This window comes from Camarhynchus parvulus, chromosome 4 (genome assembly GCF_901933205.1).
Source record: "Camarhynchus parvulus chromosome 4, STF_HiC, whole genome shotgun sequence".
Taxonomy (NCBI): Eukaryota; Metazoa; Chordata; class Aves; order Passeriformes; family Thraupidae; genus Camarhynchus; species Camarhynchus parvulus.
Genome location: NC_044574.1, coordinates 60,193,636 through 60,209,850, shown reverse-complemented (window position 1 = coordinate 60,209,850; position 16,215 = coordinate 60,193,636).

Genomic DNA, 16,215 nt, shown 5'->3' with positions numbered 1-16,215 from the left:
AGACCCAGCCAAAAGAACGGCCGGGCAGAGGCTTGTGAGACAACAGAGGAAGCTTGCAGAGCTTCGCAAAACCAGCTGCACTCCAGCTTTCCAAGCTGCACGAGTCCGCCCCAAGCCCCAGGAGCACTCGCCTTGCCTGGGAGTACGTGTCATGTTATCCAGATGTTGGAAATCTTGCTTCAAGCGCATGTGACCCTGTGTGTTTGGAACAAGCCTCCACTGCCAGTTCACTCTTTACTTGTTTCCAAGTGTGTGAATTCCTCTTTTAGCCTGTGGTTTCTGCTGAAGAAGCAGATAAATCATGGCTGTTTTGCTGGAATGGCTGGATGAGAGGGAGATAGGCATGTAGGACTTACAGGGCAGTGGCTCATGGCTGTTTGGCCTCATTCACACAAGGGCTCCAGCCTCCTTTCCCAGTTCCCAGAACTCGTTTGCTGATGCCTGGCTCTCTCCCAACCCTCTTCCAGTGCCACAGTGCTGCACAGCCCCATCAGGACAGGTGTTCCTCCCTGTGTGCATACAAACCCTCAGGAAAGCAGCCTCCTGACCTGGTATCTCCATGATATCCCAGGAGCCAGATGGGGCATCAGCAGCTTGCCAAAACAAGCCATGTTGCAGCAGCAGGAGGGGACCTTGGCTCTTGGCTGCACCAACGGACCCAGGCCAGCTGCAGACCTCTGCCCAAGCCCAGTTGGAGCAGGCACAGCCTGTCCTCACTCCCCATCCTGCTCGTCTAGAATCCAGGTCACTTGCACCAGGACCTCCTTTACACTGGCTCCTTGTGCCTGGAGGCTGGGACAGCAGGGAAACCAAGGGTCCAGGGAGAAACCACCCTCAGTGATGGAAAACAGATCTCTCAAAAAAATACAGCTACAAAGTAACCCAGCCCTAGAAGCAGAAGTTTTGATGTGGATGGTCGATGTGCCATCAAACTCAAGTTTACTGCCAAGCTTTACTGCAGAGAAAAGTAGTAAACAGAGCAGCTTACAGCACCTTTGGGATTATACAGTTCCCTTCTTCATCTCCAGCACTTGCAGATGATTTCCCCACATGCTGTCCTTTAACATCCACCCACTCCCACCTTCTTTTTGGCCCAGGCTGGTTAGGAAGACCTCAGGCAAACGGCGCCAAGCGAACTTGTATCTGGGGATGAGCAGCTGGAAGGAAAATCACCCTTGCTGTAACCTGGCTGTGAGCCTAGCCCTGCCTGTGGGTCCCCAGGAATGCTGCAGCAGAAAGGTGGGGCCTGGGGGGGAAGCCCTTCGGTGCTGTGGTGAGATGACCTCAGGACTGGAGTCAAGCAGTGGCTTGGTGGCCACACAGGCTGCCTTTTGCATAGGCTACAGAGGGTCAGGAGGGCTTTGCTGCTTGATAAATCCAGCTTGGGTCCAGGATACCTCTGCCCAACAGCTGTGAGCCAGCCTGCTTTCTTCAGGATGCTCAGTGATTGCCAGCATTTGGAGAAATCAAACTTGGGTTTGTCTGTGATTGCGGCTGCCATGCTGATTAATTAAATCCCCTGTCTGACTCAGGTCTGGGATTGCCCTTCTGCCACATGATCCAGGGGCAGCATGGAACAGGACAGCTCCACAGCCAGCGCTTCCAGACACCCTGAGCTGTGCAAACCCAGTGACAGGTGATGATGATGATGGGGAGCCTTGAGCCGGGGTAGCTCACAGGAAAATATTTTTCTTCTTCTCTCACAGGATATGAACCACACATGGAAGTCTCATGCTTTGTAAAAGGAAAGAGAAACCAGAGGGGCTCCAGCAGTTATACAACACGCAGGAACTGTTTGAGAGCTGCCTCCTGAAGGATTAGGTACAAATCCTTGTTCCCTTCACAGCTGTAGCCTTGTGTCTGTGCGCATCCTGTAAAGCAGTGTAGGAATGAATAAATAAAAAGGACAGCATTAAGTAACACAGGAACTCTCGTGTTCATGTGGTACTGCCTGCATCATCCAGATGGAAAGTATCTGTCTAGACAAATCTGGGAATTATGCAAGCTCGAAATTCCTGAATAGCTCTTCCTTTCCAACATTACGAACCATTTGCAGTGCCCACCGAAAATACTCACAGAAATAGAGGGGGGAAAGAAATCCTTCAATTCCAGCAGCCAGGAAACCTAAACACTGGCAGTATGTTGGATTAGAGAAGGTCTAAGTGCAGGAATATGGAGCAGTGTCTCTGCTGTGTGCACGCTGACTCATCCCCGAGGAGCCAGGATGATCCCTGGTGCTCACTCCTGTCTCAGCAGAAGTGGAGCAGGCTCCCTCAAGCTTCTTGTGGTTCTCTGCTGCCTGATACCCTGGACAAGGCACAGAGCTGCTTGTTTCCACTTTTCCAGAGCTGTTTGTTTCCACGGTGCTCAGGCAAGCAGAAGGAATGAAAAAAAGAGGGAAAGATGGTCTGTCCTGGTGCAAACCACAACAGCATAAAAATAAATCACTCTGCCTGGGAGAGCCAAAAGAAAAGGCAGGACAGAAAACATGGAAATCCCACTCTGGCCCAGGAGCTGCTGCTGCTGGCTCTGAGCAGCGCCCAGGGATCACTGGGGCTGGGAACTCAGCACAACTCTAGAGTTGCAGTGACCCTTTTTGGTGTTCTTGGGAAACAACGGCCCGGCCAGAGGAGACAGCAGAATGGAGCAGCCAGGAACTCTGCCTGCAGAACAGTGCAGCCCAGGGCAAGGATGACACAATTCTCAATATTGTATGGAGAAAAGTAATTTTTAAAAAAGCACAGGTCGTGATCCAGCAGTCATCCAGTTTGTGGCAGTTTTATCACTGACTCCAGGGGGGCAGGTTCAAACCTTCCAAGGGCGCATCCAAACAGAAACATCACTTGTGGTCAGTTTGGGGTCACACTGGAGGAAAAGGGGCTGATGTTTATCCATCTGGCCTGGCCCCTTCAGTGCTGCAGAGGAGAGCGAGAGAGAGCATTGTGTCAGTTCTGTCCTCCCAGGTCCAGGAGAGAAAGAGTAAAGAGCAACTGGAAGGCTGAGAGATAAAACAACTGCTTGTACCGCTGTTTGGGGGCAATCAGAGCAGTATTTATGCAGGGCCAGGGGGCTGCAGCAGGACATCACATCGTGCCTGAGCCACCGTTGGATCAGCAGCCCGGAAAGCAGATGTGCCAATTTCCTGTCCTTGATGATGATGGGCCCTAATTACGCCAGAGCTGTGGCAATGTCCTTTCTTGTGTATGACCCCTAATTCGGTTTCATGAAGTCATCTGTGCCAGGTTCTTCCGGCTGCAAGGCTGGGGCGAGTGACAGTCACGAAGAGCCCTGTGTTCTGTGTGCCCAAACACCTGGCCCGTGCTTTGAACCAACAAAATTTGACTGGGAACAAACAAAATTCAGGCAACCCACTGGGAACTGGGTCAGTTGCTTGGCTTGCTTTACCTCATGCTGGTTATCATGCCTGCTGTGTGTTGGGGGGAACATTCCAAGACAGGTGTAGGCACTCAGCAGAGACCAGCACTTAAGAGAGGCTGTTCTCTTGTGGGGGGATGAATTTTGGAACTGGGGGGAAAAACACTCCCCTTTGTTTTTCCACCAGGGAGATTCCCTTGCTGGCATTGCTGCTGACGCTTTTTTCAACTTTTCACTATTCCTTTCCATGGTTTTTGCCAGTTTATTTGGGGCTTTTATTCAATTTTTCCCCCATTTTCTGTCTCACTCATAATTTGAGGAGTTCCCCAATTTTGAAGATTGCCAGCAGAGCATATTTTTTTAGTTTATGTATTTAAACAGAGGCTTTTATAAGTTTGGGAGAGGCTTTTTGGATGGTATTGTGGGAGGTTTTTCAACTTTTTTCTTGTGCGACATTTTGAGGAAGCTTCTTAGGGTTTAGAATTTTTATTTTTATTTTTTCTTCCCTTCTTTTCCTCAGGAGCTCTTTGTGGAATTAGATTTGTCTTTTCGTGTAGATCCTGCTTTGCATGGGTGGAGTCACTGCTCCTGAGCCCAGCCACACCCCCCAGGAGCTGTTTGTTGTTCCCTGATTGTGTGACTCTGATTATTGTTTATTGATTATTGCGCTGATTACCAGTAGCTCCCATCTCTGGGATCCCCAAGCCTAGGCATCACCCGGGCTTGCTGCTGCTGGAAGAGGATGATGCTTGGGTGTTTGGCACAGAGGTGCCATGGAGGTTTGCAGGGCAGTGAAAGGAAGAGACTGCTCCCAGGACATCAGAGATGCACAGCAGGGGCTTGGTGGCCACGTGGCACTTGCTTCTTCCTATGGCCCACATAGGGATGGAACCCACAATCCTGGCATTTTAAGCACCAGGCTCTCAAGAACTGAGCTAATTTGGTGTTAGCTCTCTTCGCGGTTTTAAGGCCTGACTAGATTTTTGATCTGGTCTGGTGTTGGCAGGAGGTAAACCCATCCAAGATACTTTCCAACCTGACTGGGTGATTTTCCTTCTTGCCTACAGCCCCTGTGCTTGGCTGCAACACTGTTCCTCTGCCCTGTGTAATCTCAGGTTAGTGAAGATTTGTACACCAAACTCCACGTCTAGAGGATGTGTTTGGGGAAGCACCACTTTGAGAAGGTAGGATGAGGTTTCCATTGCCGTCAGCTCCTGGTTCTGCTGCTGTCACACCGCAGGGCAGGAAGGATGCATGTGGGGGTGTTTGCTGGCTGACTCACGGCCCTGCCTGGTTATTCACCAGCCAGATCACACTGCTGACTTGGCATGCATCAGCCTTGCCCTGTTCATGTGAGCTGCTCCCCTGGCTGCCTGGATGGCAAGTGTTTTTGATCACCAGTGTGACTGTGCTGGCCTTAAGACAGGAGTGAAGTGTCTGGGATGTGTCTTATCTGACTGGTGTTTACATCTGTGTGACTCTGAATTACCTTTTCCTCAATTTCTCCACATGTAAGAAGTTTACCTTATATGCACTCATGTCCTGTTGTCTGCCATACAATGTTTTATCCTTTTCTCTTCTTCCTATGTCTGGGCAGTTAAGATGGGTGGAGGTGGAGCAGTGCTGATTGGGTTGCAGGCCTCATTTTCTGCAGTGGCATTGGCAGAGCAGCAAATGCTACAAGGGCGGGAAGGGTCATGTCTCTTCCTCCAGGGACAAGCTGGTGAAGCAGCTTGTTAAGGACCTCATATGTTTTCATGGATCAGATTAGCAGGGTGCAGAGGATGGTGTGCTTGGCATTGCTTTTGGGGAACAGGTAGAGTTACCTGGCAATAGCCACAGGAAGAGAGCAGGGATATTAAACTTTCATCCCCCATGGGGCAGTATTTTCATGGGCCTGTTGAATTCTTGTGCCTGTAAGAAGGCCTTTTAAAGGGAATGTTTGCTCAGCAAAGCTAACCAAGAAGCAGAATAGCTCATGGTACAATGGTACCATGGCACCATAGCCCAAGACACCTGTAGTGACACATGTTGAGCAGGGAGGGCCTTCAGTCCCTGCTGAGGATATGCAAAGACTGGTTTACTTCCTTGGAAAACTCATTTCCTGAGTTGGAGATGGTGATGAGTCAGTGTGTGTTCACCTGGGCAGCTCATCTCGTGGCACAGACAAGCCATGGTGCGTAAGCTCCTCGGTAGCTCCCTGCCAGCCCTGTGCTCTCCCCCTTCCTCTACTCAGGGGCACTTACTTGTTTTGCTTGCTATTCCAAGAACTGTTGGAAGCAGCTGCACTTCAGAGAATGAGCCAGAGTCACCATGAGCTTGGAAAGGTACTGGGTGCACAGAGAGCAAAAGAAATGGGAGGTGGTGTCAGCTGCAGTGAGTGAGCAGATGTTCCATGTTATGGAACCAGGCTGGTGCTCTGCAATGAGAGTTATGCTCTTAGAAATCAAGTTTACTTGGGAACTCAGTGTGCCAGCAATGCTTGTCCCCCTCAGGATTTGCAATCTCAGCCTGTGTTCTCAGCACCTTCCCCGTTACCTGCCTGCCGCCCAGGTGCTGGCTCAGGCTGGAAGCATGGGAAATGGCAGTCAGTTCTCCACAGTTTGGCTGGGAGAGGTGAACAATGTGCTTGCTGTACTCAGCATGTTTTGTCCCATTTGTTTTGGAGCTGCTTTGCAGGCGCCAAGTGCAAGGTTGGCCACAGGCAGGTGTTACAGAGAGGGCACAGCTAGTCTGAGCTAGAAACATGGCAACTGTTGATCAGCACTGTCTGTGCTTATCTGCAGGAAGTAAGGAATAGCCCCCATAAATCCTGTCCCGTAAATCAAACCCTCCTGAGCTCAGCTCTTACGAGCCACGCCGCAGATCCTGGATGAGCAGCAGGGAAAGGTGCAGCTGAGTCACCAGCAGGGAGGGACTCAACACCTTGCTGCCTCAGGGGAGTTGTTTGCACACACAAAGATCAGCCTGCTCTGTCCTTGTCCTCAGGCACACCGTACACACTTTCCCAGATGGGCAGGTGACATTAGTGCAAGGTATGACCTTGGATGTGCACGTTAGTATAACGTGTGAGTGGGAATGCTGAGGGAGGGCTGGTGTTGTCTGAGGAATCAGCAGGAGAGATCCAAGTCCCTTAGAGATTGCTAGCCAGTGTGGGCGTGTGTTAGCAAGGCTGAGTGGCCACAGCTGAGGCACTGGTTCCTTGCAGCCAGGGCAGCAAACCTTGGGGGTTAATATCCACTTTTCCAGTTTCACTTTTACTGGAGTATAACCCTTACCGGGAACTGGGAGCCAGTATAAAAATAATGGCAATTTTCTCTGGGGCTTTGGCTGGGGTCCTTCCCCCTGTCCTGCCTTAACAGAAATAATGTGCCATCTCTGCTGCTCTGTGGTGACAGTTCCCATCCTCAGGTGGAGATTTTAGGGGTGTGCAAGAAGGCTCAACTTTCTGTGCCTCGTTTGTAAAGTTCCTAGGCATCCTGGAATAAGATGCATAACAAGAATCACACAACAGAACACTGAAAACACCTAAATAAAACCCAAGCAAAACAGGCAAAAAAAACCCCTCCAAACCAGTTTTTCAGCTGCTGTGCTGAGGGAATTTTCATTCAGCATCTTGTAGGCAGTGTTTCATGTCTTGCAGAATGAAAGTTACTGAATGTAACTCATCAAGGCAGAATGCTGTGATATAATTTAGAAGCTCATTAGAGATCATAATCACAGTGACAGATGTTGGTGGGAAGTAGGAACCATCACAAAGAAAAATAGAGAGCTGTTTGTCATGAGGGTACTAGATCATATGGGGGCAACATTTTCTGGGATATCTAAGGGATTTGATTATCACTTGGAGGTTTCCATCTAGATTTCTTAGTGTATAAATCACTTGAAAAATAAGACTGAAGCACTCAAATATTGAAAGGCCTTTTCAAGACTTTGCTTGCAAGAGCCATAAATTGGAGTTGTGTCTGGTAACCCATGTTGGAGGAGGGCATGCCCTTTTCTTGGGTGAGCTATGCATACCACAGCCTCTCTGAGTGTCAAATGCTGTGGGATGGGAGCTGGCTGTGAGGTGGGAGAGCTGTACCTGGGTAAGGAGCAGTGGAAGCAGCTGAATTGTGCAGGTAGCTTGAGCATGGGCTTGTGGCATGTGCTGCAGAGAAAAAGGCTTTTAAGGGTGACCAAAAGGTGTTATTTGGCCTGTTACCAGGGTGAGCACGAAATCATCACCAGATCTGGAGATGTGCACTCTTCCTTTGTGCCACCCACTTCCTCCGGGTTGCACCATCAGGGTTGAGACAGACTCTGCAGACCCTGTGCACGAGAAGTGACTCGGATGTGGCTGCCAGCGCGAGAGGCTCCATGGGGATGGAGCGGAAATCCTGGCCTGGCAGAAATCCTCAGTTGCAGGGCCACAGCAGGGGTTGAGCCCCCAGTCTTAATGCTCCTGTGTGGTTTGGAAGGGCAGAGATGGAAAGGGAGGGCAGCCTTGGGAGGTGGAACTGCAGGGCCTCAGTAGTGGAAGTAGGTTAACAGAATCATCATTGGACTCTGCTGGCATGTGGGCTCACTGGGGTGTGAAGTCACCTGATGGAAGCAATGCCCAATAACAGAAATACCCTAGCAGAAAATGAGCTTTTGTTGCTGCAGTGCTGTTCTTCTGAGGTGTTCCATCTGCTTTACAAAGAGTGTCTGACTGAGCCCAGCAACGCTTCCATGAGAACAGCATCTCTAGTGACAGCTTCCAGCTGTCTGGCAGATGAGAGCACCCAGGTGTCGTGGCAAATGGGGAGGGAATTATAACCATCCCATTTCACTGAGAGAAGGATGCTCCTGCAAGACAAAAAGGGACCACCTAGTTTGTCTGCTAGACAGCCGAATGTCCTTAAGTAGGCACTAAAAATGAAGGCGTGGAGCGTGCTGTAAGCTCATACAAGGAAATAAAAGAGAATAAGTCAAAATAGTTGGATTAATTTTGTCTTTGGAATGTGGGCTAGGCAATTTTAGACAGTTACTTCGAATGATCTTTAAACTTTTGTGTTAAAAAGAGGAGAACCCAGCAGAAGCACCTCGGGGCTCTGCCTGTCACAGCCGTCCGACTCTCGGTGGCCCTGGCAGGGCAGGAGGGGCTGCCATGTGCCATGGGGCACAGAATGCAGTCAGAGCCCTGGGCTGGTGCTGTGGCACAGATGATCTCCACAAACTGTGATGACATTAATCTAATGTATGCGTTTTCCTACGAATGTGAATACCAACAAATACAAATCCCATGCAAATCAGGCACTCACGCAGTATGTGCAAGTGGCTGAACATCTGAGGACTCAAATATTATATCAGAAGTTGTTTGCAGACGTGCCCGTTCCAAAATTTGCTGTTACGCCGCCCTTCTGTGTTCCCGTGGGAACTCTCAGGTGAGGGAGAAATGTGCTCCCTGCTCCCGTTCAGCTAAAAGAAGTTTGTGAAGTAAAACCTGGCTTCCCTGCTGCATTCCTCCTCCTTCCCCAAGCCTGCAGCTCCTTCAGATGCCCGGCTGCCAGGAAAGACTCCCCCAGCCTCTGTGGTTTCCCCTTGGGGTGGGGGAAAGGTGGATGTTAAGCCTTCCTCAGAAAAGGAAGCGGTACCCTCTGCCAACTGGCAAGGAGCAAGTGCTGGCACCAACTGCAGGAGAGAAATTATTCACTCATTCTGCAGGAGCGTGCATTGGGAATCCCTCTTCCAGTCCTTGCCTGGCTCTTCCAGCTGTGCCTGCCGCAGCCCAGGTGCTTGAAGGGACCTGGGGGGGTGTGTCCCCAAGGGGCTGGGAAGCTCCCTGGGATGGTGTCTCTCGGGTGAGAAATCTTGGCATCTCTCAACCGAACCAAAAGGGAAGCTGACAGCTTTGCCAGAGGCTGCAGGAAGGGAAGGAGGCAGTGAATTTACTGCCCCTCATCCAGCACCATGGGGAATTCAGGCTGCAACAGGAAAAGGAAAAGGTGGGAACAAGGGCGAACTGTGCAAGAACACCAAGTGTAAAACCCCTTAGTCCAGGTTTTGGGGTTGTTTTGGTTTTATTTTTTTAGTTGCTGTGGAAAGCTCAAGAGTTTCAAAATGGTGCTGGATCTTGTAAAATGAAGTCTGATGGATTCAGCAGGGTTTGCAGAAACACCCCAGGAAGAATGGGGGGAAGGTAACCCAGCAGCTCATGTACAGGCAGTCAGAGGTGATGCCATCCAGGTGGAGGGACTGGGGTGCAGAGACATGGGCCTCAATGAAAACAAGTAATAGGGGAGGCAGAAGGATATGTTGTTGTAAATACCCAGTTGCTCAGGTTATTTTTTCCTCAGGAAACTATAGTTGCTTGTGCAATCAGGATAGGATTTAGGAGAGGGAGCAAGCCTGCCCAGGGGGTTATATCCCACGTGAAGACTGTTCTCCCTTAAAAGGGGCCAGATTTTGTGGTGGCACAGGGAGATTGCTGATGGGAGCTGTGAATGGCCGTGCCAGGAGAGGGGCCTGTCCTGGCAGTGGCAGTGGGTGCTTGCCTGGCTCCAGAAAGGGGGTGCCTCTGGAGCACAGGAGTACAGCTTGGAGGGGTGGTTGGGTTTTCCCTGCTCATCCAGAGCTCATGGATATGATGAACAACATACCATAAAACCCCTTCCAGCTTTCCCCTCACTATCCCCTCTGTGTACTCAGCTGATCAGAGGGTTTCAGGGAACTGCTGACTTCTGTGCTGAGAGAAAATAATCTGGTATCTCTTAGGCAGTGGCAAATTGTGTGGGCTGAGATCACATTTACTCTTAGCCACAGCCTGCAAGTATTCCATGCATAGCCCCCCTTAGTGAAAAGCCCCAACCTCTGCCAGCAGGTTAAGAGTTAGGGCCAGCAACCCCTGGCATGCCGATAAATCTTCCTCCTGAGCTCATCAAATCCCCAGCCTGCCTGTTCAAGAGGGATTCACAAGAGGCAATACCAGACTGACCTTTGTGCTGCCATAAATGCGGGTGCACGTGAGCCAGCTCAGTCAGCAGGCTCTTATTTTTGTCTCCCTTCACTCAGGGTAGTTTGTCTCACCCAGCAGCTACAGGATTACTGCAGCATCCTGACAGCACGGTGTGAGGTGCTTACCTTTCTCTGTCCCCTCCTTTGTCAGCTCCTTCAGGTGGCTTTTCCCAGGCCTCCCCTTTTGGACCCTGTGGGACTGTTTTTCCCTCTCCCCATGACTGCCTGTCTTTCAAAATACTTTGTAGTTTTGACAATGTTGATTTTTACTGCAGTAAGGGAAAAACGTGGCCTTTTTTGATAGCCAGATTGCATGTTTGTTTGTTCTTTTATTTTTGGCTTCTTAGAGCTTTTTGCCATTTTTCACTTTCTAATTGTCTCTTTTTCTGATCCAGGCACTTATGCTCAAAGCCAACATTTCTTATGGCAATTTTTTATCACCTGCTGGCTAGAACAGAATAGGAAAAAAACTAATTCTGGCTGAAGGATGTACAAAAGCAGGATAACATAAAGGCTTGAAGGATTTGATATTTGAAGGATCTCTTCTGTGATAGAATAGAAAAAATCTGTTTAGAGGTGAAAGACCTGGCTGCAGGCAGAGGTCTGGCTTAAGCTTTAGAACAGAGTATCTCTGTAACTTGAGGGGACCAAAGTGGATCCCAGTTTATGTCACAGGGGGAAAAGCCTACCAAAAAGGAATTGCTTGGGCACCCAGATGGTTTGCAGCTCAGGATAATGCCTTGGGGGCTGGCAGCAGACAGGAGGTAATGAGCAGGTCTGATGTGCAGGGGAAGTCAAGCAGAGGCAGTGGTGGGCACGGGACCCTGTTGAGGGAGGTTGTGCTTGCTGAAATAGGGTGCTGCAGTGCAAGACTGGCAAGGAAAGGAGCAGCACACCTCGGTCTCTTGGGAAAACGGTATCTGTGTGTCTTGAATAACACTGTCATGTCTGGAGATAGCTGAATTTTTTCAGGACCCTGTAGGGTGACTGTATTTCGCTGAGACTGTGTGCAGGGAGTCCTGAGTTTGTTGCTGTTTTTAACATTAGGTAAGCAATAAACTGGAAAAGCTACGTGTTTCTTGGAGGCACTGGTATCTCTCCCTTCCTCTCGAGATTTGCCTGGTCCCCTGGTGTTGCCAGGAGCTCTGGGGATGTCAGGAGCCGAGCTTCCAAGGCAGGAGCAAACTGCAGAGTGACCTGTGAATAGGCTTGCTCACTCCCACAATTTCAGCCTCTGTGGACACTGACAAGCCAAAAGACAGAGGCAATGGTGGCAACAGGTAATGTTAAATGTTGGTTGTGAATGGGAGGCTTAATGCTAAACAGCAGTATTCTGGAATCCTTCAGCACAGCAAGATCCCAGGCAGAGATGACAAGCTTTTTCTGCAGATGAGAGGAGCACCAGGAGTAGCACTGTCAGAGGTGGGTCATGGAACTGGATGTTGATTGCTGTGTACCTGCTGGTGCTGGCTCTGGAAGGAGGGCTTCTGCCTTGGCTGGTGGGGTCTGGAGCCTTTAGTAACGCACAGGTGCTCCATGTGAGCCCTGTGCAATGCTCCGCCACCTCAGTGTTGGTGCTGCCAGCCCTTCTGGGAACGGCTGCTACCATGGACCATCCCCTTTGTCTCAGCCCTGGCTCACCAGGACCGATCCCAGCCCAGGTCAGAGTTTGGCAGCCGCCATCCACGTTGGGCCACGTGTCTGGAATCCTCTCTTTCCACCCCAGCTATTGTTTCTGAGGGCCTGTTCACAAAAGCTTTGTCCGCCCGCTTGCTTTGCAGTAGCCCCTGAGCAGGGCCAACCCACCTGTGTTCCCTGGGAGGTTATTCCTGGCTGAACAAGCTTTGCTCCATGCAGCTGATCTGCTTAAGTGCACTTCCCTGCCTTGCTTTCATTCCACTAGTCAGGCTGCAGAGATAACGTCTGTCTTTGTTCTGATGCGAGACCCTTGCTTAGGTACACAATCTTCCCCATAGTGTGTGCTTCAAAATAGATGAAATGCCTTTTCTGAATTGCAGCTTAGATGGATTTTGATAGAGAGGATGGAGGAATCATATACAGAAGGAAAAATCTTTTAAAACGAGAACGGAAGCAAATATAGTTTAGTAGTATACTCGTTACAGAATGAACAGCATATTGTATGTGCTGTGTTAGAGGTATGTTATGAATAACAAAAGCACTGGAGCATTTACATATTTGTTTTCAGAAATCCTGGCAGTTGGATTTCACCATTCTGCGCCTCTTTGCCAGAATCACTAAACAGTGGTACATATGGCTTCTGAAGTACCATATGCCGTGGAAAACGTTAGCTGATGCCTATACTGATGCGACACGCTATAGTCTTTATTTAGATTTTCTTGCAGTTTTGAACAAAGAATATTAGATCATGCAAAACATTGTGCAAGCAGTATGGAGTAGTACATACAGGAAAACATAATGCATTGTGCCCAGAGAAAAGCCGGCTAAGAAAAGGGGAAGAAAGGGTGGTGTCGGGAATTAGAATGTGCACGTGCCAAGAAATGCATCAAAGGGTGGGATGGGGCTTTGTGCGGCCAAGGCAGGAGGTTTTGCAGTGCTTGAAGCAGAGTCAAGAGCCAGAGCTCCGTGGATGTGCAGGTTTTGAATCAAGTCCTGTTTCTAAGAGGTGCTCCCTGTTAACAAAAAGTAGCACTCAGGCTTAAATCTAAGTACGTGCTTGAAATCCTCGGAGAGCAAAGGAAACCACGTGCATAAGTGCTTTCCTAGAGCCCTCCTTGTAGGAGAGGGGATAACTGCTCTCTCTCCCGTATCATTGTCTGAAAATAATGATGATGAGCACAATGAGATTGGTGAGAAGCGTCTTGAAAAACAAAATATAGTTTCCAACACTGTGACCGCAGAGCCCAAGCTGGCATTAAAAAATGAATCCAGGCTTTTGTTTTGACAAGTTTTTAAAGCAATTCCCCCGGCCTGCTTCATCTCACACTCACATCAGCCAAACGCCGAGGGGAGCTTGATGGTGAGGCTGTCGGGAGTAGCCAGAGGAGAAGGTAAGCCTGAGGAAAAGGAGGGCAGGGAGGTGTTTCTTGCCACCGTGGCTCCCTGCCGGAGCAGTGCCTCGCTCTCCCCTTTCCCTTTTCTCCTGGCTCCTCCATATGCAGACTGCTCTGTGAACACTTAATAGGCTTAGCTTTAAGCACCGGAGTAGGTCCAGTGGGATTACTCAAGTATTTAAACGAAGGTATAATGTTTGGACAGGAAGGAGAAGCATCACGTCTCTGTCTCTTGATGTGGCTCCCGCTCTTGCAGCCACGCAGTTCTAGTGTCTGAGGATGGGGGGTTATGGGGTTCACACTGCCTCTGCCAGAAGGGTTTTGGGGTGTATGTGGTGCAGCGAGTGTTAAACCACCAAAAGTAGGAAATTGGGGAAATCTCTTATAATGTGCAGACATTCCTTGGTTGAGGCTGACCAGCTAACCAGAACAGAGACAAACCCAGCACAGAAACAGAAGGTGGATGAGGCTGAGTCCAGAATGCAGCCGGAGCAGAACGACTTCCTGGGGAGGCGAGAGCAGAAGGAAAGGGCTCACAGCTGAGCTGTGCCGCAGATGGCCAGGCAGAGGATGCCGGGCAAGCCGCTGCCTGTGGGAAGAGCACGTGTGGTGTCGGAGATGGGCTCCACCACAGAACACTTGTACTGACCCGGGAGGGCTCTTGGTGTGCATGTACATTTAATAGCACAGGTAATGGCAGAGAGGCTGGTGCTGGGGGGGGGAAGCCTGTAATCCCCTGCCTGGCTGAAAGCAGCGTGAAGGGCGCTGCAAGCTGCCAGTGGCCTTTCATGGTGCAAGCAGAAGTACTGGAACATGTAAGAAACTGAGGCTGTCACAGGAATCATCTGTGAGGTGAAAGCTGTGTGTGTAGGTAAGTAGCATCTCACACACTTGATGAACCACTACCTGAATGGATGTGGACAGAAACAGAAGTCAGAATGGGAAAACAGAGTTGAGGGGAGCTTTCACTGAGCATCTATTTGAGGTTGCCTCCCAGGCTCCCTGGAAAGCACATAGTGGCTCAAAATCAAGCTTCATTATGTGGTTGTAAATTTGTTAAATTAATAAGAGGGGAAGATTGATGTCTTTACATCTATCTCTGATCGAGGTGTTTTAATTCCTTTGTAGGAACAAGTACTTTCCAAGAGCTTCTGAGCAGAGGAAAATGGAGCCTCTCCTCCCTGAGAGTGATATTTGTAGCAGTGCCAAGCAGATGCTCCTTCCTTCCACCTCTGGTCCCCACATCTCTCGCAGGGCAGGGCAGGGAGTGCCCAGCCTGCCCTGGGTGTGCAGCTGCCCCTTTGGGCTGTGAACCAAGCTGTCAGGGCCAGCACTGAGGCCACTCTGTCATGAGCAGGGCGGCTGTCTGGGCTGCAGCAGGTAGACCCCCAGAGGGGCAGCACATCTGAGCCAGGCTGCCCCCGAGCAGGTCGGTGCAGCTCCCTCCCCTGGCCTGGGTGGTTTTCCCGGCTGGCCTGGCACCGATCTCCCTGCGTTGTTCTGTGTGTCCTCCATGAGCACAAGCAAGCCATTTGCTGCATTAGCCTCATTATGCTTCCTTTCCAAAAAGCGCCCACCACTGTCTGCCTTGTGGTTTGGAAAGGGGTTAACGCTTTCCCCTCCCAAACCTCAGCTCACCAGCACATCTCCCTTGTGCTCCAATTATTGAATGACACTTCACAACTTCATCTCCTCTCCTGTTACATCTGCTTGCTGCTCCCATGTGCAACCTTGCTCACATCTCAAACATCTAAATGCATTGTTTCCTCTGTTTCTCCTGCCAGCATGGAAAGGAGCCATCCCTGAAGCAGGATTGCCTTTGAGCTGGCAGCAGATGAGTGATTGGCATTGGGCAGCGCTGCTGAGACTCTGGCAGGCCGTTTAGCAGAGAACCTTGGCTAATGAATGTCATCCACACCTAGCAGATGTGCCACTGCCTGCCATGCCAGATTTTTGACATAATACAGGGCTGCTGGACACGACAGTGCTCGGGAAAAGCCAGGGAGCGACTCGTTCCTTCAATGTGGCGTTTGGTCCTGCTCGTGCTCTGCGAGAGAAACTAAACCTGCGGAGGGGAGGGAGGCACAGCCGCGTCTCCCGGCCCTCCACCCTGGTTTTATTGGTGCATAAATCCTATTTGTATCACTTTCACTCCTGTGCCAGGCAATCTTAAAAGGAAAACCACCACCTTTTCCTTTTGGTCCCCTGTGCTTCCAGCCCCGGGCTCCTGCTGGGCCCTCCCACCGGGTCCCAAGCTGGGGAACTGAGCAGGGGGGCTCAGTGCCCCCCGGGAGCTGGGATGGCTGCGGGCAGGTGCCTGGCACCTGCATCTTGCCGCCGGCAGCATCCCGGGCTTCGTCTTTCCTCTCCTGCCCTCCATCGGAGGGAAGCAGCATTCGCCGGGCACAGCGGGGGGCCGGGAGGGGAGACCGGCCCTCGGGGCGCCCCGAGGCCCTCCGGGTTTCTGGGACTCCCCCTCACCCCGCCCGGCGCGGGAGTGGGGACGGGGCCGCCTCCTAATCCCGGCGTAATCCCGGAGAGCGGCAGCAGAGCGGGCGGCCGCTAATCCCGGCCCGCCGCCGCTAATCCCGGCCCGTGGCCATGGGTCCCTGCCCGCGTCCCCGCGGGCTGGAGGCGATGTCCCCTCCCCAGAGCGTGCGGTGGGGTCCCGGGTCGAAGCCCCGGCTCTCAGGGGACGTAAATCTGTTAATGACCTAACTCGGTCATTAACCCGCTGCTTGCCTGGCGGGCGGCGGCGCGGGAAGGGGCGGGGGCCGCTCTCGGGTGGGCGCTGCCCTCCGGGTGCTCCCGCAGCCCCCCCAGGCTTCTG